Source organism: Opisthocomus hoazin, chromosome 11, assembly GCF_030867145.1.
Source record: "Opisthocomus hoazin isolate bOpiHoa1 chromosome 11, bOpiHoa1.hap1, whole genome shotgun sequence".
Lineage (NCBI taxonomy): Eukaryota > Metazoa > Chordata > Aves > Opisthocomiformes > Opisthocomidae > Opisthocomus > Opisthocomus hoazin.
Genome location: NC_134424.1, coordinates 3,418,047 through 3,442,705, shown reverse-complemented (window position 1 = coordinate 3,442,705; position 24,659 = coordinate 3,418,047). Strand labels below are relative to the sequence as shown.

Here is a 24,659-nt window from a genome sequence, read left to right as displayed (position 1 = left end):
ACCAGTGATTGCCCATGCTCTGACACTGCCAAAACCAGAACAGGAGTAGCAAGAAGGCTCAGCAGTGGAAAAGGTTTGTTTAAGGGGCTTCTGACTGCTGGAAAAACAATCAGATTACATATCTTAAGTTTTTTCGATGTTTGTTTTTAAAACAAAACAAAACAATCTTTTAGACAGTTTTTTCTGCCAGATTGTGACAATACTTCAGAAGTGAAATATTTAACAAAAAAATGTCAACATCAAATTAAACTTTGCTTTGAAAGAAAATTGGGAAAAACCACAGCATTTTGGGAACATTCAAATGTTTTATCTTAACGTTTAGGAACAGACTGTTTTGATATTCAATTTTATCATCATTTTCTGTGTCATTTCTAAAAGATGTAGGCATGATCATTAATAGGGTATAATATAGCTCAGAAAGTCTCAATCAGAACTTCACAAGTTTTAACAAAACGACAATTCAGAGGTTCAGAAGTTCAAAATTCAGACGTCTAAGTGTTACAGTCTTTCCTGAATGAAAATATGAGATCTTGAAATGAATGATCTACCTTTCTCAGGGACTTTTGTAAAAATGTTTGTTTCCATTCCCAGTCAGAAACTGGGAAAGTTTGAACAGCATGAATATCTTCAGCAGCTGGGAAGTTCTGTTCGCAGACTGTCTTGTTAGACAATCAATGCATAAGCAAAATCATTTGTTTTGACATAGAAAATATTAGGTTTTTAATAAACTTTTAAAATTTGCCATGAGAAGCTTGAGTTAATATGTTGTAAGCAACTCTTGTCTATTTACTCTTAATATAACTCGGATGAAGCAATGACATTATTGAAAAGAAAATTTTAATGAGGAAATACCTAAAATTCCATTTCAAATTTTATTCCTAATTAAAAATAGAACAGCTAATTATAATGCCGGTCTACTTTAGAAGGTGCTGCAAGGCTTAATTAATTGTCAGTAAAGCTCATTTGAGATGCTCACAGGATGGAAGCGTAAAATTGTTTATGTTAATCAGGAGGATGGCTATGAGAGCTGATCTGAAATGGGAGGGGAGCGCTTCACCATACTCACTCCATGGGGCTTGAGTAGGATACTTGGCACTTCTATGCTCATCCCATGAGTTCCATAGTCCTGCTGTCCCCATTTCACAAAGAAAGAGCAGATCAGGACAGCTGAGGTTCTTCTAAGGTCATAAAAAGTCCTCCAAGGAGGTTGGGTTGAACCCAGATTACTTAAATCAGGTCCAGTGAACCATGCTTCTCTACAGATGAAGGATAGAAACCACCTCCTCTCCTCTACTCTTAAGAAGGACAACATCTTCACCTTCTCACCTGCTACTTCATCTTTCTTCAAAGGTGTTTTAAGTCAACAACCACTGCAATAAGACCAACCTCACCATTGCTGCTCAGCAGTCCCCTTGTGTGGGCTGAGAATCAGTGCAGAGGCTCAGTTACATGGCTATGAGGTACTGCACCTCAACACATCCAAACTGCGTTGGCGGAAGGGAGGGAGGAAACAGCCCAAAACGATCAGTACCGTGGTAGAGCTGTTAAGGAGATGCCACCAAACTCCTGGTGGAAGTTTTCTGCAGTCATCAGTTGTGCTGGAAACTGAAGGGATGCACCACAAATGTGGTCCCAGTTTATAGGTGGGGAAAATTCAAACTCATATAGATGCACAGTCCTCATCTTTAGTTGACTGAATTATTGTTTTTGTCTACCCAGGGCACCCACATGCCGCTAAGTGTTTTTGCCACCTGACTTCCACGTCCTCTCCACTTGCCATTGCTCAGACAGGCATGCAATTAATCCCATTACTAACCAATGGATTTACCCCAGGATTACATTAAAACATTGTGAAGCAATGCCTGCAACACAATAGTACTTTTCTTTGCAGAAACATTCTGAAAACTGCTGTTTCCACTTCTGCCCCCTGTGAATACAAAGAACTTTTGCTTACTAATGGAAAGGCATTCCCCTGCCCGAGTTTTGCATTTCATCTCTGCTGAAGCAGTCCCAGGAGGAAAAATGGAAATCTAAAAAGGTTTGAAGTTTACATGTAATCAGGATTTATGTCTGTGCTACTTTAGAGAAGCAAGTTTCCCTCTTTTTTTTATAAAAAATAAATATGTGAAATATGGAGGGGTAGTTAAACATTTCAAGAGGACAGTCAGTGCTGGGATGTAGTGTGAGCATCCACTCGCATCCTATGAGCTTAATCTTATGGAGCTCAGGAAGAGACTGTGGGACTCAGGACTGCAAACAATTATTTCCATTCCTGTTCTAAACCTAATACCGAGTACTGACCCAGTTTTCAGGAAAAGAGGTTTCTGATTACCTGACAGGAGCTCATATTTGTATGAGAAGAATAGCAAGAGCACATTTAATCTTTTATGCTACCAGTGTGACAGCTGCGCTTTCGCGCTCTCAGCTTGTTTGACAGATGATCAGCACAGAGCTGATTTTTATACGCTCAAGATTTCCAGACAGGAATATGCAGAACCTGTAGTAGCTGTTTATCTGATTCAAGCACTAATTGTGTGGGTCCTAGCACGAGTACAACGGGAAAACAGTGTATTTCACAGTTAATACCAGTGAAGAGACACGCAATGCTCAGTGGATAAAAGGCTTGTAGTCCCAGCTGGGAAAATAGTTCCATTATCTCCCAGCTGCATAGACCTTCCATACGGCTCCGTTCTGCCTCGATGAACACTGTGGCTTGCTGAGAGCTTGAAACAGTTCTGCAGAAAATTGTAAAGATCCTGAGACATTTCACTGTTAAGATCTGTAAGTACAGAATTGTGCTGTCTACTGCAATGTGAATAATGCTGGGGAACTGCATTTTCTGTGGGGTTTTTCTTTTTTTCCTTCCTCAGTAATTTTCATTAGCATAAGGGGTAGGGAATGAAGAAAATTCACTGCTTTATTTATTCTATGTGTCTGTATCATCATGGCTGATGCTCCAAATGTATACATTCTTGGAAGAGGAAAATGTATATAATGATTTTGTATGCGTGTGAGGTCCAAGTCAAACAGGAGACTGATAGTAACAGGCACCACAGGTATATTATTTGAGTATATCACAGCTCTGTGCTGCAGTGAAACAGACAACATAGAGGATGACAGTGCTAATTTTGGCTCTTTCATATGACTTTCTACAGCATATTAAAAGACAAAGTGGGTAATGAGAACCTAATGTAATTTCACCCAGCTGAAGATGTAAAAGCAATAAACATAAATCTCGATGAAAATTTAAGTAAGTCCTAAAAAGAAAGTTTTCCTTGTTGCTCATCTTAATGAATTAAAAATAAAATCGAATCACATCATATATAGGAACTTTGGTTTTTGCATCCAAAGGTTTGCAAGAGTTTTATTTTCGAAGTGGTCTTTTTTTTTTTTTTTAACACTGTGTGACGCAGCTTTAAAGCATTTGCAGTACTTCATAAAAAGTTTTGGAACTCTGTGGTTCCAGAAGCAAGCAGCTGCGTGACTAGCGCTGTGTGTCAAATTGTGTGTTCCCATACTGCTTTTTGGGTGCACACTTTGCTTCGGGCTGTTGCTGCGTGTGTAAAGGGTCTCCTCCAACAGCTTTTGCACAGTCAGGCTCCCTGCTAAGAATTTCCTGCAGCACTGATGTATCCGAGTGATAAAACAAACTGCAGATGCTCTGCAGCCTATTTAAATAACACTTAGATGTCCTTTTGTCAACACTGCAACCATTTTCAGATAAATATTACAAGTTAAAAATCAGACTATTTAGTGCTCTGAAGTAGCATTTCCTCCTTTTCTCCTTTTATTTGCTCCCCCCAGAGAGAGGGGAATTGTCAGACTACTCCTTCCGCACCCAGCATTTGGGAAGTTCTGCAAGTTCAGGGAGTTCTTGTCTGCGTGCAACTGGACCCTGCGGTGTTTGTAATTCCAGGCACCACATCACCACAAATAACCCATCCTCATCAGCCAGCTTCTGCTTTGGTGCTTCAGAGGCACTATGTCAGTGTTTCACATTCTATGAGTCTCTGCTTCAGAGGTTTTATGACACTAAAAAGTCCCAAATCAGTACCTATAAGAAGTTAGCAACTACCATATATCACATTTTATTGTGTAAAAAAGAAAAATAAAACACAGCAATGTATGCAGCTATAGTTTTCAAATGCTGGTGAGGTACTGATTACCGTGTATTAGAAGTGTTACCTTCCATGCTGAGGACAAAATTATAAATAATATATAACAACTTAAGTGCTTTAAATCAAATAGGAGACACGTCTCTCTTCCTTTTCTTCCAGCTTTATGACCAGTATTAAAAAGGTTTGTGGTGCATAATAATCTACCCTAGAATTAATTTCTTGCAGTTGAAGCAAATATTTCCATCACAGAACAAGGTGCCAACATCCCCAAGGGGACTTGAAACACAAAACTGTGTGTTTGCATTATGTGGGCATGAAGCACTATTTGTATTTGAACAGAAAGTTTTCATTAGAAGGATGTTTGTCTCCGTCTTGTGAGTATAAGAAAATATATCAGCTCTTCAAAATGACATTCAAATTTTTCTTTACCCCTAGAAACTGTATTAGCTGTGTGTTACTACAAGACAATATTCCTTTTGTTTAAAATCCTGACCGAGTTTATTCCAGAGGACTGCCACAGATTGCCATCTACTAACCCCTGCCCAGAGGTCAGCTAGATTCTGCTCGCCTTCCTGGTGCAGGGCTTGCTCAGGGAGACCGAGACACAAAAACCATCTTAATTCAGCCCTGCCTGCCCACCGCCGAGCCCCTCTGACCTGCTGCGGAGGAGCAGACTTACAGGGAACGCTCTTATGGAGGATCAGCACCAGAAGGTCTGGCTCAAAAAGTCCTTTATTCCATCTTACCAAAGGCTGAGCTCAAAGTTGATTATAACTATGCACATGGAAAAATTTATAGCCTAGTCTTCAGGTAAGAGGCAACCTCTTTTTGAGAGGCGAAGACACAAAGAACTTCAGGCACAGTTTTACAACTACCTGTGCTGGCGGTTATCATCTCTGCGACACTAAACAACCCGCTTTGTAAGAATACACCTGTATTCAGATGATCAGGTGACCTTGTTTCCATTCATGAACTAGCAGACCTCTGCAAAACACTCTTATTTACACAAAGTCTTTCTACAAGGGCAGAATACGCAAGAAAAGCCACCACACCATTGAAAAGAGAACCAAGTATCTTTGAGTAGCTTAATCATTGAAAATAAAAATAACTCCTAGCAAAATACATCAGGACATTGTACTTACAGTTCTCTGTCTTACTGAGAAAACAACCACACACAACTAGTGGGAGACAAAGCACCAGAGATATGGAAGACCCTACCCTAATGCCAGGAGGCTGCTTAACACACCAGGCCAGCATATAGAATAAAGCACTAGCAAGACACTTTTGCACAAAACAAAACATGAAGACTTGTAGACATCAGTTTCAAAGGTTTCAGGATCTCCAGACTGAGACAGAGAGAAAAAGCTCGAGTTTTGCCGTACCTTTCTGTCCTCAGCTCCATCTCCTCATCCCCAAGAAGCTCCCAGCCCAGCTGCAGCACCTCCAACCATGACTCTGCCTTGTAGGCCAGCTGCAGCTGATCAACACTGCTTTTATGCTGGAGCACAGGTGGTGTTTCCACCCACGTTTGGGGACTGTATAACTAATTGTCCTATTGCCATCAAAGAGGTTAATAAAGACTCTTAAAAACTCTCTCCATTTTCAGTAATTTAGCTTAGAAAAGTGCTTTTTTATGGTGGTGTTTTTTTTTTTTTTCAGTAGGAAACGTTTTACTGAGGTCTCACTAGCTCCATGACTTCACTGCCCAGCTAACTCAAGTAACTCACCTCTGCCCAAGCCTAAAGCAAGGGTGTCCCTGCACCAGACTCTTGCCTGTAATTACTGCTGTCTCCGTGTACTGACACCTCCTCACGTGAGTTTTTTGGTGTAGACGGATATTTAAGGATTTGTTCCCAGGAGATTTGATTAACTTCAGAAAGTGTGGGAAGGGCACAGTAGGAGAAAGTCCCGAGAGATCTCATCTGAACTCTCTGCATCGAGCAGGCGGCTTCCAGCCTGCCTGGCTCCACGCTTCCCTCCTTCCTCTCCAGGATGCAAAGGCCTTCGCTCGCGACGCCTCTCAAGCCAGACAGAGGTTGGCACAGGTGCGAGGACCAAAAGGTGACAGGACAGGACCTGCCCTGAGCCAGCTGCAGAGGGAAAAGGACAAAACAGTGAATCGCTGACACACACAGAAAGGAATAACTCTCCTACTTGTACATGAGTGGATTTTTGTGAGTACAGCGGTCTCCATGCTCTGTTTGAGGCCAGGAGACAGATGATTTCTCTTCTGTATTGTTAGCAGCAGCTGTGCAACATTTAATCAGGTGACATGCTATTGGCATATTTCCTGGTTTTGCCTTTTTTTTCCCCCCCTTTTTGTTTTTTTAGTCCTTAGTGACTCACTATTACAAACCTCCTATTTTCATATTCTTTGGGATGATGCTGTGGTTTGGTCAACCTTCTTTCAGGACAGCGGTGGAGCATGGCTCTGTCGACGTAAGGATGCTCTCTAGCCGTGCCACCTTGCTCACCGCAGCTGGGCTCTGCAGGTTGCGGGCAGGAGCCCTGCGGTACGGCTGCCACCGCGTGTGTCCACCCTCTCATCTGCATCCAAAGGGGTCTGGGGATGGGCTCTGCCACCATCTCAGGCCCTTTTGGAGCTCACTGCAGGAGGCAGCAATGGGGACTGGCTGACAGTCAGCGTGACGAAGTGTCCAGGTAGCCACATATGTTCTGCCGGGCTTTACCGGGGGAGTCTTTGTGTTTTGGATTTCCTGCAAGAGGAAAAACTCCACAGCATGCAGTGCTCAGGAGAGTGACTGAGAGAGGGATGGGGAGGAAGGAGGGGGAAAGGAGAATGATTTCCTTCACTTAGACCCTCTAATATGTTCCTAGCCTATAAAGACAAGAAGAAATGGATGAAGACAGGCAGAAAGGCAGTTTGTTTTATTAAAATTCTTGACAGCATCTGCTGTATTGCTCTTGTTAAAAGAAATGGAAAACAGCAGAAAGATGGGAGAAACAGTGTTATGTCCTTGCTCTTTACACAGCATAATATTATGGGAACTAATATAATTGGCTTCCAAATAACTGTTTTTATTAGCCATATACAAACACGAGTGACCCAGCCGCCCAGGTATGCAATAACCCTCGCTGGGCTCTGATCACAGCTCCCACCAGAGGCATCTCAAACAAATAAAGGAGATGCTACCTGATTTTTCCAAACTAAGTACTCACTGTTCTTCAGGACACCCTGATGTGATTACGAATAGGATCCATTTTATATATAAGATTCCTCAGAAAAAATATGAGAACCGTTTCATATTTGGTAATGAATTAAACTCTCCTGTGGCCATAAACAAGGCACAAGATCCCAAGTCCCTATCTATGGCGATGCCTGCGAGGAATCTCATATTGAAGTTGTGCCATGGGCGAAGGCTGGCTGGAAAACAAGAATCCTCTGCTCTGAGTAGTGGTGTAATTTTATTAATTTCCATTCTGGTGTGGAAAGGGCTGAAGTAGCCTGTCTCAGAGGAGCTGGTGGTCTGGCAGTCAGGGCTATCATCTCGTGTCTGCACTCTTTTGATGTGCAAAAAAAAAAAATAAATCAGTGGATAATTTGCTACTCTGTGTTGGGTAGATTGGCCACTGCTGTTCTTGCTGAACCTTTCTCATGAGGGTTTTTCCAGGGTCAAAATGATTAAAACCTAGTGTAGGTCTGCCCACAGAGCAGGCAGCAGTCTGGATTAGGACACTCTGCAGGGGTACAGGAGATGGCTATTTAGGTAGAGCAGAAAATTCGTGCCTGCTCATAACCTTGTGCCTCAACTCCTGGCTATTCTGGAACCTTGCTTGAGCAGTTTTCACATATATTTGAGATATCTTCCCACAGAAAATTTTATCAGAGCTGGTGTACTTCTGAGGAGGTCGGGCTTTGATGAAAAGGCTTCTTGCTGAGTACTGAGTGTGAGAGCTGTTGCTATCAGACCGCACTATGGACTGCTTGCGTTCATCTTCACAACGCTCAGTCTCCACTGCTAGCAGACCTGGGGAGAGGGAGATTTTAAAGCATTCAGCTAATGAGGAAAACACTCTTTTCTGGGCAAAGGACATGCTAGGCTGGGTTGTCAACAAGGGTGAGAAGACAACTACCTTTCACCAGCACCTTTTTATTCCCATCCCTATGATTAACACTGGGAATAATTAGAGTTTCCTACAGTCAAAAGAATGAATTTTCGAATGTTTAGTGCTTATTTCCCCTTCAAACACATCTTTTCACCTTTCTGCATTTTAGGCTTCATCTTGTTTCACTGGGAGGTCACTCCGCCAAAAATAGGTCTAGCTGGACCACAAAATATTTGCCACTCTCTCTCAAACACTTGCACACCCTATACTTTACCAGTTCAGATCCACTCCTCTCAGATATTCACTGTCAAGTAGCGCATACGCTGAGTTTGATGTATGCAGCATATATGTAGCACCTTTGGTGAGAGAAATGGGAATTACAAGTACTGAAGTTTCTGCAACTTTGTCTCTTCAAGCAGGTTCTGATAATCCTACCATGAAATTACAAAAACAGCGGGACCAGAGCAAGCATCACTGTAAATTGTGCTTCCTCCCTTTGTGAAGGAACCCAGATAAAATGTAGATTTTTATCACCTAAATTAGAAGCTGTGCCACATGGACTATCCAACATCCTTCAGGGACTCAGGTTCCCACCCATCAGCTGAAAACTCTCAGTCATCTTGGTAGACAGCACTTGGGCTTGTCCGCAGTGACTCGTGCTCCATCCCTGCCTTTCCCAGGGCCTTACAGCTTCCAAGCAGTCTGTCCTTGAGCCTAGTAAAGAAAACCAAACATCTTATTTGCACTGTGGGACTGCTCTCTGCAGAGAAAGCACGGGCAAACTTTGGAGACCCACGCTGTGCATCCAGGCTGATCTCCAGCGCAGTTGCTGATCACCTTTCGTGACTTGGTTGCACTTCTCTGGCATGTCTGGTAGCAGCCACTGTTACAACAACTATTGCTGCTGCTTGCTTTAGAGTCAGACAAGCCCTGGACAGTGATGGCTGTGTACCATGTTGTTTTGCGTATCGTATTGTAGCTGGTCCCTGGTACTGCAGCATTTAAGCTCTCCTCAAACTGGTGACGTTCTGCTAATTTCCTTAATTCAGGCACTTAGCCCAAAATGGTTTCGTCTTTCTTGGGTTGATAATAGCAGGGAAGCTCTGCAGTCACTGGCAGATCTGGGCGCTGAGGAAATTTCTCTCCCAGAAATTGTTTTGTCTGCTGGTTTAACAAGAGCACTCAGGCTGCGCAGCAGGTTAGAGGTTTTACCCCTATTATATTCACTTAAACTGCCACCTTTTTCTCAGCACTGACATCATTAGCTATGACATATTGCTGAAACTTCTCCACAGAGGTGACCCAGTCCTTTCTGGAGCTATCATACAAAGCTAAAAGCCATATATATTTTTAACCCTTTCCTTTCCAAGCCTCTCTCTCTCTGAAGCCACTGGAGGTGCAGGTCTAATTTCACTGCCCTAAACACCCTCTGGCTCCTCTGTTCCACCATATCCATGAATTAGTTCTGTATTTTCAGTCCTGGCTCACTTTTCCCACCCAAAGATCCATATTAAATAACAATATTTACTAATGACGTAACTGTGTAATGCCTGGCCAGCTGCAATGCCATCTGTTTGGTGAGGGCATAGCCACAGAGGAAAGACTTGTCAGAGGGATCCTCTTCTACTGACAAGGAAAATCTTGATTTCCTACACAGCTGCAAAAGGAGCAATTATTCATGCATTTCTTTGCAAAAAGCTTACGTAAAAACTAAACAAAACAAAAAGAGAAGACTCAGTCTTCAAGGAGACAATTCTTGTAGGACTAATTGTACTATAAATATTTGTTGTCAGTGCTGTTTAAGCACCAAGCAGCTCTGACCAGGATAAGGTCAGGCTGGTACCTGTCCAAACATTCCCCCGTGAAACACCCCTGTCCCAGGCAGGAGGTATGGTATGGTGTGAAACGGAGGTATGGTGAGAAATGGAGGTGCACGGTGAGAAGTGGAGGCATGGTGAGAAATGCACCTCGCTCAGGTGTGGCTGCCTGAAAAGCAGATAACAGAGCTTTGGCTGAGTTAATAGCGCATCTTCAGTGTACGCTTGCTTTCCACTGCTCAGTGAAGGCTCCTGGCTCCGGCAGCCTCAGCTGTCGCATAAGCCCTTCTTATCCATGTTTGCTGGGGGGGCAGCTGGGCAGAGGGCTATGAGTTTATTGCACCGTTTGGCCACTTTTCCATATGCGTTTCTGCCTGTTAATAGGGTCGTTCGCCCCCTGTGCTGCCCCATACACCAGTCTGTGCTGCGGGGATCATCCTTGCTGCAGCAGCAGGGATGCTTCATGGCCCACTGCTGCACCTCTCTGTTTTCATCTCCATCTGAGACATCACCTTGGCTTTTAGTAGTCGCCTGAAGCAAAGGAGAATCCTGGCTTATGAACCCGCGTGCAATTGCTGCACTTCCAGCCAGGAATAAACTGCTCTTAACCTAAATACTCCTCTGGGGACACTGAGCTTGGGGGAAGAAACATAACTGTGCTGTATCTAGTGCGAGCAGGAATAAGTGAGCCTAGTATATACTGGGCAACTCTAGGAAGACGTTGGGAAAGCAGTTGGAAAGAGAGTGGAGGGAGGGAAGAACAGTGGTGAACACAGCTAAACAATAATGGCCTCTTTAAATTGTAGTAAACACAATGTTTTCAAATAAAATGTATACTGCTGCAGCTATGAAATTGTAAAGGCATCCAAAGCAAAAGCTTTGTCAACAGGCTGGCTGTAGCCTAATACCTCAGGGAAAATGAAAACTCCAGTGTGTTAAAGCCCCCCTCCACTGCGGGGGTGAGTGGGGCAGGGGTGGGAGCTGCAGCTGGTGCTGGGCCCACTGCGGTGGGTGCTCCCCATCACCCCTCCTACCGGGTCAGGCTGGGTGCTATGGGGCAGCAGCACCTACAGAGAACACTGGATAATTTATATGACAAATTAAACAGTGATAAAAATGATAGAACAAAGTGAGGTGAGCACAGCTCATCGGTGCAATAGGCAGCATCGGGGGTTCATTTTGGTCGTTCACGTCCAGCATGAAACGGGCTCACTGCGAGCCGAGGGAGAGCCCACTGCTGAATCTGCAGGAAAAATATTTTTGCAGGTTAATGCAAAATGCTCACTCAGGTGAGCTGGGATCTACCACTAAATCTTGAAGAATATTTGATAACTAGAGACTTCAAGAAAGGCTATTAGTATTTTGGGAAGGCTATGGTAAGGGTTATTTGGTATTATTCTGTACTTGAGGTATTTCAGCATTAATTGCACAGGTTTACTGAGAGATTACTAGTTTTAAACTTAGTTTTGTTGAAGGTGTTGAATAATGGATGATATTAAACTTCGGGTAAGGGATTCAGAGGATTGATTTGGAAGACAGAGGCAAAAGATATCCAAAATCAAACTTCTGTCAAAAAAAGGTAGAATAAAATTTATGTATGAAGCGTAAAGAACTGACAAAAAGTACCTTACTCACTGATTCAGGTAAAAGATAAATGATTAACCATGTCACGATTTTACCTCTTTGTCTGGCTGACTTTCTCAGCAAGATTGATTCAAAATCCATCTAAGCCCTGAAAGGAATTAGCAGGAAACCACTTTGTTTGACTATGCTGAGGGAGTTGTTCGAGCAGCCAGAGCAACCAGCAGCAATACCCAAAAATAAAGCCCAAGCCCTGTCTAACCAGGGGGCCCTATTAAGTGCTGCGAAGTATGAGTAAGTCATACAAACACCTCACTCATACCCACAGATGCAAAATAAGTATTTTAGGAGAAAAAAAAAAACCAAGTTGGAAACTGATCATGAGATACTCTAATGCTGAATCACAAAGGTATCCGTCACTGGTGATTTTCTAGACTGTCCAGCAGAAGGTTATAACATAAAATACTGCAAATTTCTTGTTTGTAAAAGGGGCAAAATCAAACAGTGATATATACCATGAACGCCTGGGTGATGTCTGTGACCTTTGAACAAGTTAAATGCAGTAAAGAAATGTAAGTACAAGTGTCACTGAAATAAACCCAGGTGAGATCCTTATTATTAACTTTCTTTATGGGACCTCGAATTTCAAAGCCCTATTAGACAGATTAGGAGGTTGAAAATAGAGAATTTACTAAGCAAATACATCAGAAAAAGCAGAGTTTTACCCTGTCAATAATCTCAATTCCAGATTTTTTCCTGTCTGTGGGAACGCCCTAGAAAATGATGCACACCCTGGGGCTGGGGAGAGGAAGGGGCTCCTTGAGGCTGTGCCCTTCCCACCCACCTCTCCTCTCCCTGGCAGGGGTGAAAGCTGGTCTGTGTGGACTGTAAATATACGGCTTGGTTTTACTGTAAGAAATGGCCAATTTGCTTCCTAGAGCTGACCCCCTCAGCAGCAGTGTATGGGATTTCTTTCTTAACCGAGTGGTTAAAGCCGATATTTCAACAGAAGGTGGGATGGGGTGTTACGGACTGAGTCATACAAGGTGTTCAGAGGGCAGCGGGAGTTTACCCCAAATCCCTATGGGCTGATCAGGGCCGTAGCATCATGTGAGACTGTCCTGCGGCCACCTCTTGCAACTTTGTGTTGATTGCCTGTTGCCAGCACAGGCAGTGTTAGCAGCGCTGGGTATAGCAGTCGAAGGAGTAGCCAGAATTTACGCCATCAAGGGAGAACCAGCCACATCACTCTCTTCAAATGGCCCAGAAACTCGGGTGTGCTGGACTACAAGTGGTCTGAGAACTGCCCTGAGCAAAGCCACATAGTGTGTCCTGCCTGAAATCCTCCCAAATTTATGCAGAATTTATGCAGAATGAGAAAATTAATTTTTCAGTCTCTCATGGCTTGTCAACAACCACGGCCTTAAAAGTGTTTTTAACTTTATTTCTGATTATACATTTTTTAGCAGCTCCTTTTTTGCGTTAAGCTTAGTGGCTGTATACACTATTACAAATGCATTGTTACCTGTCCTACCGTTTATACCGTCGTATTTATTCCAAGCAGTACAGCAGCCCATGCTATAGTTCATCAATCAGACACTGATTATTGAAGTGGGTAATTGCACAGGCTGTGGCCTGGTGATCAACTCTGGGCAAGGCACAGTCCACCAGACAGGATCAAAGACAATGAGTGTGATTGCAGTGAAGGTGTTTGCTGTTGATAGGCTGCACTCTGCCACGAAACGTAAATCACTGCCATACGGCCTCTAAAATCTTGGTGCCTGAGTCTCATCTGCCAACAGGTGTGTGAAAGAAAACTGGTCCAAATGCACAGCCACTGTTGCCCTCTCCTGGCCAGAAGAATAGTTAATGCCGGTAATAACAGACTTGTTTGTGCCACACCTCGCTGCTTTAAGGATCAATGGGTTTTATTGCGTGTCCCTGTAAAGAATATGTACATCTGCAGTCCTGCTTTATGTGTAAAAAGTCCTTCTACTTTCCAGATATCCTTCTCAAAATTCAGCCAAATATAAAACATTACTGTAAATCAAACTAATGACCTTTCTCTGGACCAAGCATTCCTGCCATGTAGTCTTTCATCCATATTCTCCTGACTTAAAAAAAAAAAACAAAAACCAAACCAAACCAAACACCCATGATACTGCTACCCAGGCTTGTAAATATCTCTATAGATCGGGGGAAAGCACAGAAAAAAGCCAATCCTTGAATAGGTCATTTGGGAAGATATGTCATTGTCCTGGTCTGGGCTGGGATAGACTTCATTTTCTTCCCAGTAGCTGCAGTATTTTGGATTTAGTACAAGAAGAGTGTTGATGACACTGATGGTTTTAGTTGTTGCTAAGAAATCGAGGACTTTTTCCAGTCTCCCATGCTCGGCTAATGAGCGTGTGTGCAGGAATGGAGGGAGCACTGCCAGGCAGCCAGCCCAAGCTGGCCGATGGACATATTCCATACCACAGACGTCATGCTCAGCTTACGAACGGGGGTTGGCCAGGGGCAGAAATACTTTTTTTTTAAATTCCCTTTTCCACGAGTGCAAATCCTCTCTTTTCCAGGAGTTTGAACTTTTCCAGGAGTTTGGTCTTTTTCTGTCAGTTTCGCGAGTTATGTGAAATTTGTGAGTTTGACAAAATCGGTGAGCTCCAGGAAACCGCGATCGCTGCCCAGGGACTGGCAGCAAGTCAGTTGTCAGGCGATGTGAAAATTATGTTGTGTATAGCTTGTTTTGCACATTCATTATTATCATTATTATTAGTAGTAGTAGTATTTCCTTTGTTGTCTTATTGGGCTGTCTTTGTCTCAACCCAGAGGTTTCTCCTTTCATCCATTTCTTCTCCCCATCCCTCTGCGGAGAAAAGGGAGGGGTGAGCGAGCGGCTGTCTAGTGCTTGGTTGCCGGCTGCCGAGTTAAACCACGACAGTCATGAAATTAGTATAATTTCTGAGAGATTTATGTAATTCCTGTACATGAGGTTTTATACAGAGGTAGGGCAAGTCACCAGGTAACATCTCAGCATCCCCGCCAGTTTTATTGCTGATGTTGCAATGATAGACCTTGTATTTTTTGTTTGTAGCTTTTACTTTGTAACTGCACATGGATGTCTATTTGCTGTCCTAGTCTAGAGTATCGGTCATTGGCTATCAGCTGGCAATAGTATATTGGTCTTGGTGAAACACAGCCTGCCTCCATAACAAAAGTGTCTGTATTCCCACAAGTCCATGAGTTAAAAATCCTAGCCTTCTTGTTCCTACTTGGGGTTCCATCGAGCACTGAAAGTTATTTGGTTTAAAGAGCTGTCTTTTTTATATTGCCTTCCATGGACTCTGGAGTGTAAATGGTCCAGTGAAGGTGGCTTTGCAGCCTAACCATGATTCGCGTTGACTTTCTCCTCTACAAAACTCTGCGTTCAGAAAGCAGATGATTGTGCAAAATGAGCAGCGCAAACTCTTGATTTTTCACCCGCGGTTCCAGGCAGCGCTATCACTCATACAAGCACAAAACCGCTAACATCTCAGAGTGGGAATGTGGCAACAGAAGAGCTTTACGGAATCCTCTTGCAATTACAGCCCCGTGTCAGAAGCTGTTTCTTGGCTTTGTGGTGAACCTCAGTGCTAAGCTCCTCGCTGGAGCTGATTTGCAAGGTTTTCTCAGTCATGCTCAGGGTGACCATGACAAGGTGAACTCTAGGCTATTTCCAGGAATTTGATTGCACTCTTCAGAGATGCTTCTGGTGGTTACACTTTAAAAAAAATCGTAATGGAGATATTGGTTTTCCTTTTATTTCAGTGTTTTGGAGAAACAGTAATGCTTTGCTTTTGGGTAAAATTCAAATCAATGCAAACCTCATAAGCCAATAAAATTTTATAGATTGTTATCCAATATGTAATTTGTTACACAATATCTATGTGGCTTCTGTTTATTGAGACATAAAGACTTTACTTTTTTTAAGGCAGATTTTATATGGGAAGGGCATAAGAAGGAATAACCTTTCATGCCTATTGTGCCATAAACTAAATTACCCTTAGCCTAAATCATTTGTCATGTAGTGGCAGCATAATGAGAGCAAACTAAACAGAAAAAACTGCCTGAAATTTTCTTGAAGGAACAACTTTTATTTATATCAGCACAGTCTTTTGCTCGTAGCTTCACAGGTTGGCTGCATGGATTTTACAGTGGAGAACATCAGATGCTCTGAGCAATAACTGAAGAAAACTTATGAGGCTATAAAGCTTGTGAAAAGGACTTTTTCACCCTCGAATCACATATCACAGGATGTGAGTGTAGAAGAGATGTTATACGATAGTTGCATACTTTATGTTTATTTCCTGGTAGTAACTTTCTGCTGGATGTGACTAAAACTTGGAAGGGAAGGAAGCCTTCATTTCTCCACCACGTCTGAACTGCAGCCTGAGGGATGCTCAAATACAGATCATCATGGCTTTTGCGATTTGGATCAAGGGGGTTGGAAAACCTTTCAGAAAGCGTGATACCTACCATACTTCTGAAATACAAGTGTGATGTATTGTGCTTACTACTCTGGCGTTCTCTTTCTAATACAACATTTCTCTTTGAAATACACATTGGCCTGTACAGAACACAATTTTTACCAGTCTAGTTTCAAAGAAACTGGAATAAATGCGACTTCTTATTTCCTTTTTTTTTTTGTTGTTGAGCCAGACACACAAGCATAAAAGCAGCTTTTACCCAGTAGGTCCTTCTTGAAGTATGAGTGCACTGACCTACAGATGCACATGGAGACTATAAGCCTATTGACTGCAACATGTGATTGTATCATAAGCTAAGTGAAGATCCAAATCTTTAGAAAGCTGATCCAAATCTTACTGAAGTCAGTGCGATATGTTTCCCTGACTTTCATAAGACTGAATCAGACCTTGTATGCTGCTTATTAGCAATATTAATTACTGTGTGGTTTACCCTCCACGTAATGTAATTGTGGTTGATATATTCTGATGTGTACAGAAATTGAAATACGTGTTGATGATCTTGCACACTGATGAGGACTGATTTGCTTATTAAGGAAATAAAAGCTAAAGATAGCATATCCCTTCAGATCTAGCCCTTGCCAATTTCCCTAGTGGATGATAGATTTTTCTAAGAGGAGCAGACCAAGAGAGGAATATAATCAACCTATTTGTTGCTCTTAGCCCAGAACTAGTGAAAAATTGGATTTGCGTGACTATGTGGTGACAACATTGTTTTAAATGTCAAGAAAAAAAAAATAGTCCATTATTTAGATCATCACCAGTAAATGGACATTTTCAAGAATGAAATGCAGGTCCATCAACCCCTTCTTACCATCTCTATTCAATCCCCTAAACTCTTGCTGAACCTATAACATACACTACTAGAGAAAATCCTGGACTGCGAGAGCAGCTGAGTCAACAATCAGAGTGACATGCAGTGTAACATCAGCAGAAGTTATTAGTGCCTACATGCAATTATGAGTGCAATCAAACATGCGGATGACAAGAAGTTGGGGAAGAGCTGCAGTATCCCAGGAGACAATCTGCATTATTAAGAACATAACTCCGGTGAAAGTATGATTAGCATACAAAACCGCAGTCACTTCACTTCAAGATCCTCCTCGATGTCTCTTCTTCAAAATAGGAAGCACATCAAAGCCCATTAGAGACTGAACTCTGTTTTGAGGTTTTACAAGTGCAATTGCAAGGAAATGTGTAGAAACTTACTGATAGCGCAGTTTTGGAGGTATGAGAAACTGAAAATGATACTCATACAATAATTTTTCTGCAGTCATTGGGATGGGTTTGATGGTCCTGGAAAAGCAACAGCTTGGGGTTCTTCCGGCTCGTTTATAGTGCATAGTTCTATACATTTGTCTATAGCTTCGAACAGCAAAGATACAACTAGCTCCAAAGGCAGGCTGTTACCAGTATCAATGCTGGTATGCAAGCTGAATTAGTCAGAACCTTTTTTAAGCATGGCGTAATCAGTACAGTCTCCTGAGCCTTGGGAAAAGGATACGTAAAGACTTCAAAAGCAAACTTTGTTATTTGTATGTTTTGGATCCCCATCCCATGGAAACACTCACCAAATGAGAAGGAAGAGGTACAAACATGGCCTTTTGAGTGCTCAGGTTTAGCAGTCAAACTACTACTTCAAAGGAAAGACTCTTCTCATGTAGTCCCAACTCAGTAAAATACCTAAATACAAACTTTGCATTTAATATGAGAGCAATCCTACAACTACAGCAATGAACTCGCAGGAGCACCTGAAAATATGCTAATCAGTAACTTCTACTGCTAAGGACCAGCGGTTCTACAAAGTTGGCATTAGACAGACCCTGAAGCAGAGACCTTAGTCTAAAGACCTTTTAAATTCAGTGTTTTCCCTGAACAAGTCCGTAAGTTCCTCTTGATGTCCTCTGGCTAGAAATATTAGCAGTGTTAAATAGACAGCCTCCGCTTTTGAAGAGCATTTGCCTTAGGCAGCTTTACAAAATGTAGGGAAAATTTTGGTTGTTGACTTGTATTATTTTTATTGATGTGGAAAATGTAAATGTGATTCCTTATTAAGAAGCGCACTCACGTATTTCTTGTGACAGAACATTTTTTCATATTCTAAACATATTTACAGTTGTTTTGGCTTAAAACAAAGGACAAACTTTCTAAGAGGTCTGGGGAAATCACATGCTTTGATAGTAACTCCAAAAGGCAAAACTTGCTTTTGATAAGGGATAAGGAAATTATAAGGGGATAAGGAAATATCCCCTTTCTTATTGAAAGACTGATTTTGATATTCTTTGAGACTGCTAAAAAAACAATTGGAACAGTTTACACCAAACAGTTTGATGCAGGTATGAAACCAGAGAAAGTAGGTCCCTTTCATATCACTGTGAAATGGCGAAGATTTCTTCTCTGTGTAAGGTCATAGAGAACCGTACATGGTTGTGAGGGCTTGAAGAACTGCATGAGGACTATTATATGCAGGTTGGATCATTCTGACATTCAGGAGAGGATTTTGGAGCATTTTCAGTTGCTCCTACTACTCTAATACCACAGGTTAGTTTACACTACAGAAAAATCTTCTCCATATTTTTGAGGATTGAAACGTGATTAGTATGTGTGTGCAGACATCAGTACTTAGGATTTTGCCTGGCAAATGATGTGTTCTTGACCAGGTTGTGGATGTTATTCAGAGATGCTACAAGTCTCTATGGTACAGATATAGGTATATTCAGCTACTTTTGGGAATACAGTCTGAGAGCAGCCAGCGAGGAGGAGCTATAAGAGGAGCTGAGCAGTGGCCCCACAATCTGTGGGCATGAAATTGGACCAAGACAAAGAGAGAGGGATCATGCAGTCATCTAAAAGCAATACAGCAAACAGGTAAAAATGATTAATTGTTTCCTTAGATCATTACAAACTAATTCGTAATAGACCACATTTTTACTCTGGCATTTTAAAAAACAGAAGTCTGATCTGAAGTCCACAGGGGGATTTTGATTGCACTACTCCTTTCTCCTCGCGTGACTATAATCCTTCAGAGAGACAAACACATACAACCCCAACACTATCAACTGAATTTCACGAGCCACGTCAGCAGCAATACCTGTTCCTCACTGAAAACAAAGCTGTGAAGCTGAGATCAGCCATGCAGATTTTGGAAGAAAATTTGGCTTTGAACATTTCACTTATTCTACCAGTACAAAAATACAGGCATGTATGGATTGAGAATGCAGCAACTGTTTAAGAAGTACACAGAAATGCTTAGAATAGAAAATGCAGAACAGGAGAATTAAAAGGGAATGAATAACAGCTAATCACATGGGTGAATTTTTACCAACTTCTTTTAATTGACACAACAGTAATATTCAAAATTTCAGGATTTCTCATTTAGGTAATTCCTCTTGTTAATTTGTGAGTGCAGTGCAGCTTACCTAGATGCTCAGGACTATGTTATGTTGAGAGATGGGTATAGTTTCCCAGCACCTAGTTGTATTTTGGGGTACTCAATCAGCAGAATAATTTGCATAAGTGCTTTGCAGAATAAGTGCTCCTCAAAATGGCCTTGAGTGAGATAGCGGTGTGTATAATTCACTACTGTTTCTTTTTTTGCATTATAACAGGTCATCTGGCGTTGTGCAATTTCCTCTCGATTATTCTCTGTGATTCCACAGCACCTTTTGGTGCATAAAGAGAGTCTAAATGAAAGTCCTAAACAGAAGGGTATAAAAGAGGATTCTCAGAGCGCTGATGTTACAAGAAAACAGGTTAAAGTCCTATTAGCTTTCAATGTACAGTCTAATAGACAAGAAAAGAAAGCAGAAATGAAATGGAAGTTCTGCCTCTACAAAAAAAATAATTCAATGCTAGTAAAAATCTCTTGCTAAATATTTATATCCAGTCATGTACAGGTTTGATGCAAATAGTTTTCATGGACTTTCACATTTTAGAATTCTAGAATTAATGTATTTTAAATAAGTGCTTACAGAAATAAGTGCATCCTAAATATTATCTGCCTTGATGTTAGGAAACTCTAAGTAAAATTATTATCCTGATCTTACAATACATAAATTTAAAAGCTTTTTTCTTCCAAAAATCTTTGGTCCTGATTCCTAGCTGGTGTAAATTGACATTTCTCCATAAAGCTCAACACTATTGCTACATATACCACTGGAGTATGCAACCCTGTTCACCTGCCAAAAAAAGAGAGTACCTCCAGAATAGCAAGTTCAAGTTAAAATCTCTTCAGTGTATCCAGGAAGAGAAAACATTCATAAATACTGATTACTATTCAAGCTAACAGTTTGCTTTTCTAATGTATCGTGAATCTATATAAATTATCTGCTGCATATCCAGCAGATGCAAATGTATTGATACTTGCATGCGTGACTTGTTTGGAGTGAAGTGTAATCGTCAAGAAAAAGAATCAATTTCTAACAAATCATCTGCCAAGGGGAAAGCAGGAGTCCAGTAGTAATTAATGTAATAAAATGTATTAATGTTTTGCTCTGTCTCTTTCTTCTACCCGCTTGGTGACACTTGATAAGGTCTGACTTCTGAATGAGCTAATGGCTCGTACAGAAGTCCCAGGGAACACGATGAATTGCAGAAGAAGTTCATTAATACACAAACAAAAATCAATTAATCTTAGGCCTAGAATTACATCGTAATTTGCAAGAAGCTTGATACAATTGGTGTATGTTATGTGAACTGACTTTGAAGGAACTTAGTTGTGTCTATGGAATTCTTAGCAAAAAGAAAGACACCTTTAATTGTAGGAAAAAGGAAAATAGATTAGTCTTGTTGTAAATGTGCCAAATGGTTCTCTGTAATAAAAGGAATCTCTAAACTTGTGCTTATATTTAGATCACGTGAACATGTGCTTCTCTGTATATATTCTAAATCACAGCTCATAATCAAGTTGTCTTTTCAAATTCTCAATTAAATAGAAAAAAAAAAGTCTGTAAGTTATACTATGACTTGAAACATGATCATCTTCTAAAAATCAAAATAGCTCTTAATGTCTGACATGTGGCAGTTAAAGAAAGACATGGCTGTTTATATTTATTAAACACCAATAAGTCATTTATCTTCAGAGCCATAATTGAGAATAGTAAACTTGTTCAGACAGTTCAGACTCGCGTGGGCAGGGAAGCATCACCCCATTTCCAGCCGCTTGCCCTTCCTTGGCTCTGGCTTAGCTGGTGCATAGACTATAGCCCAAGGCAGCATCATCTTCGTCTCACGGTGTGAAGACAAAGTTGTTCCAAGCAGGTCGTTCTGACACTGCTGCTCAGACCGGGCCGTGCGCGGGTGCTGTAGGGGAGGACAGAGCTGTGGACTCCTTTCTTGTAAAGGGAGATCAAAATATTAGGGATATATACAGACAAGGGAAGAGGACAGAGAGATTGCGAATATCAGTGGGCTGGTAGGGGACAAAATAGTACTTTAAAGACAGACTTTCGTATGAGCTGGCTTTGTCTTGGTTATTGATTTCATTATTGTTGAGTCAGACCGAGAGTCCTCTGCTGCTCTCTCTTACTGTAGCCCCCAAAATCCTGTAGAACAAGTACTCGATGTGGTGAAGCCATTAGAAACCCCAGCATTTTTCTCTTTGTCTTTTGTTTAAAGGACTAGTTCCTCCTTTTTTTATTTTTGGTCCAGATTCCACCAGCATCCAGATATATTGTTCAAACAGGGTAGGTCAATAATTTGTATGCCTGGTCCCACCTCCTGATCATCTTGAATGCTATCTGTGCTTTAATACAATCTATTTGCTGCACTGATTATTCTACTTGGATATATCCCCTATCATCAAATACATAGATTATGCTGAATTAAGTTGAATATCATCTAGAAACCAACTGGTTATTTTCTTCTTTTCCTCATTATCAAAGAGATTCTAAATGATAGTAATAAACAGAAATAGCATCACCAAGGAGGAAGGGAATAGTAAGGATCATCATTTCGCGCTGAATCGTTTACTTGTTAAACAATAAGCCCTGAAATTAACTTTCCCTCCTGACACACATGCATGCACATAAGCATGCAAATAAAATGATTAGAGACTTCATCTTATGCAAAAATAATGGCCATGTATGGTTCAGCTAATCTTAAAGTCACCCTGGCATTACAGTCCTGCCTCGTTCCTATTTATATTACTTAATATTCAACTTAGTCTCAGTGCCAGCTGGTTTAAATTCATCTAGCCTAGAAGCATTCATGTCCGCCTAGGTCAGCACAGAACTAGTCCCAGCCTCCTTATTTATTGCTGCACAGCAACGCATGGCTATTACAAAATCTAAATATTTCCTGACAGCTCTCTGGGGAAATCTAAAGTTAATAATTTACTTTCATGGTGCTCTTTATACTTTCTGCCAGGCTGAAGACCAGTTGTTAATAACTTGGCGGATTTCCAGGTTCTTGTCTAAAATTAACTTTGGTTTCACTTTTTTTATTTGTTTACAAATATTAACTCTGATCCATGAATTCCCATGGCAGGAGTGGCAGGCGGACTCCTCAGTCCCCTGCTGAAGGCATTTCTCTAAGCCCTTGGTTCGAAAGAGCATTTCTCCAGCTCTGCAAAACTGAGCACCAGTGATGTTTTGCTGAACCATACATTCACTTTGGGCAGAAAGTCTGGTGGATTGCTGGGTGTCTCTGTGGCCACATCTCTGAGACCACCACATTGCGTTGGTCACTGGAAACCCCCATGGATGCTTGTCCCAAGACTGGGATCCACAAAACCCAATCTGCTTTAAGTTTTTGGTTCACACCTGCTTTTCTCCTGCCGCATAGCTGCCACTGTTCCGGGGTGGGTTATATGCTGCCAAGGTAAAGTTGCAGTTGGATGGGAGGAGGGAAGTCCTCTTTGGTTTGGGGCTTGATTTTTACAGGATAGGCACCATGTTGCATCCTGCTGTAAGATCCCAGTGGACAGAAGATGCCCGTTGTTCCTAACAGCAACTAGGAAGTGCAATGTCAGTTAATCACATGTTGCTTTTTCCAGGGTAGGTTTTTTCAGGCATCAAAAAAAAAAAAAAAGAAGGGTTAGTTCAAAGGACCAAAACCAGTGCTAGTGAGTGTCTTGGCGTCTCTGCAACTCACTGAAACTATTTCAGGTGATTTAAGATATCGTTTGCAACCTGACAGGAGTCAGTGTGGACATCTTTTCCCACTGCAGTTCTTCAGGAAAGCCTGCTGAAAGCTCGTATGTACTCCCTGCCCTCATACTGCTGCAGTGTTGTTAAACTTACCCTTCCTGGTAGAAGGCGAGTGTACCGCTTGCCTAGTTCAAGGAATATTAGAACCAATTCCTTAGCACATCTTCAACAAAGAGAAAGAAAGATTTGAAGACATTTCCCCAAAGTCTAGGAAGTCTTTCCTTTCCCTACAGCTTCACTGCAGTCCTGTGTTGTTCAGCTGAGAAAACCTCACTTTTTTTTTTTCCCCGAAAGCAAGTCCCAAGATGGCTTGTTGCCTTGTAAGGGAGTCCAGGAAGCAGTCAGGGGACTTCTAATGCACCACATAATGTTCTACTTTCTTTCATACCTTGTGCCTGACAAGTTTTGTGTGCAAAGCGCATCATTCCTTCCCTTTGTCCTCCAGGAAAGGATGTGAAAATGAATAGTTTCTTAATAGACTAGCCATAACAGTACTTTGTTTAAGTACTAGCCAGGTGTGATGACGAGCGACTGGTGCCTGTGCTGGGTTTGGGAGCCCAGCATTTGAATCTGGCTGGCTGTAACCGGGAGGAACAACGAACGATGAGCAACAGTGAAATGAGAAAGGGAGAGATCATTTCAGATGTTAGAGCAATAAACCGCAAATGAGATTCTATGCCGGTAAATATATAATACATCAACAAGCCAAGAACAATAAAAAGAGGGTCTCTCTCAGTAAATGATAAATTTCTGCTAGATACTGATCAAATGAGATCTGCGAGCCATCGCAGGGAAATCCCCTCGGCCATTAGCTCGGTGAATGGGTGCCAAGTAAAGGCATCGGCTGGGTGTCTCCTGCTGAGAAGGACAGAGGCTTGTTACTTGGCTTCTGAGAAACACAGCATTTCCGTCCTGGGTGGAGTGGAAGGTACCAAGTGAGGTGACCTGAGACTGTGTCAGTCCCTCTGTGCACTGTGATTCCCTCCATGGCCACCAGCTGGAGGTATAGGTGTATAAGCAATGCAGGTGTAAGATCCTGGTTACTAAGGATATTATTTTGTTTGAAAGGAGAACACCATAAAGATATCACAATACCTTTAATATGGATTTTAATAAGAAGATCTGGGATATTAAATATAAGGCAAGCAAAAGATTAAAATGAAAACACTGAATAGCAGGCTTTATGGTGGCACAAATTAAAGCGTTCCTGTGATAGAAGACTTGTATCGAAACAACTGCTGCATGAGATCTTGAAAGAGGTGAAGACTTCGAGATACCATTGTAAAGCTTTATCAGCAATTCCTTTATTAACATCCCTATCCTTGAAGAAACCTGCATGGTATCTTTTGATGACATTCTAATTTTGATCCTCTTTTACTGAAGAAATGGGAATTTTTTCTACTA

General features: G+C 41.6%; 1 protein-coding gene across 2 annotated transcripts in view; it reads left to right on the top strand.

The window, feature by feature from the left end:
* The first annotated feature begins 2,432 nt into the window (after positions 1–2,432).
* LOC104331264 (contactin-6) overlaps positions 2,433–24,659 on the top strand; it is a 150,850-nt gene continuing 128,623 nt past the window's right edge. Inside the window, exon 1 of one of the 2 annotated variants that reach the window (XM_075432529.1) lies at positions 2,433–2,781. The gene's annotated coding sequence lies outside the window, so the exon portion shown is untranslated. The remainder of the gene's footprint in view (positions 2,782–24,659) is intronic. The other variant, XM_009936553.2, reaches the window with a different exon arrangement.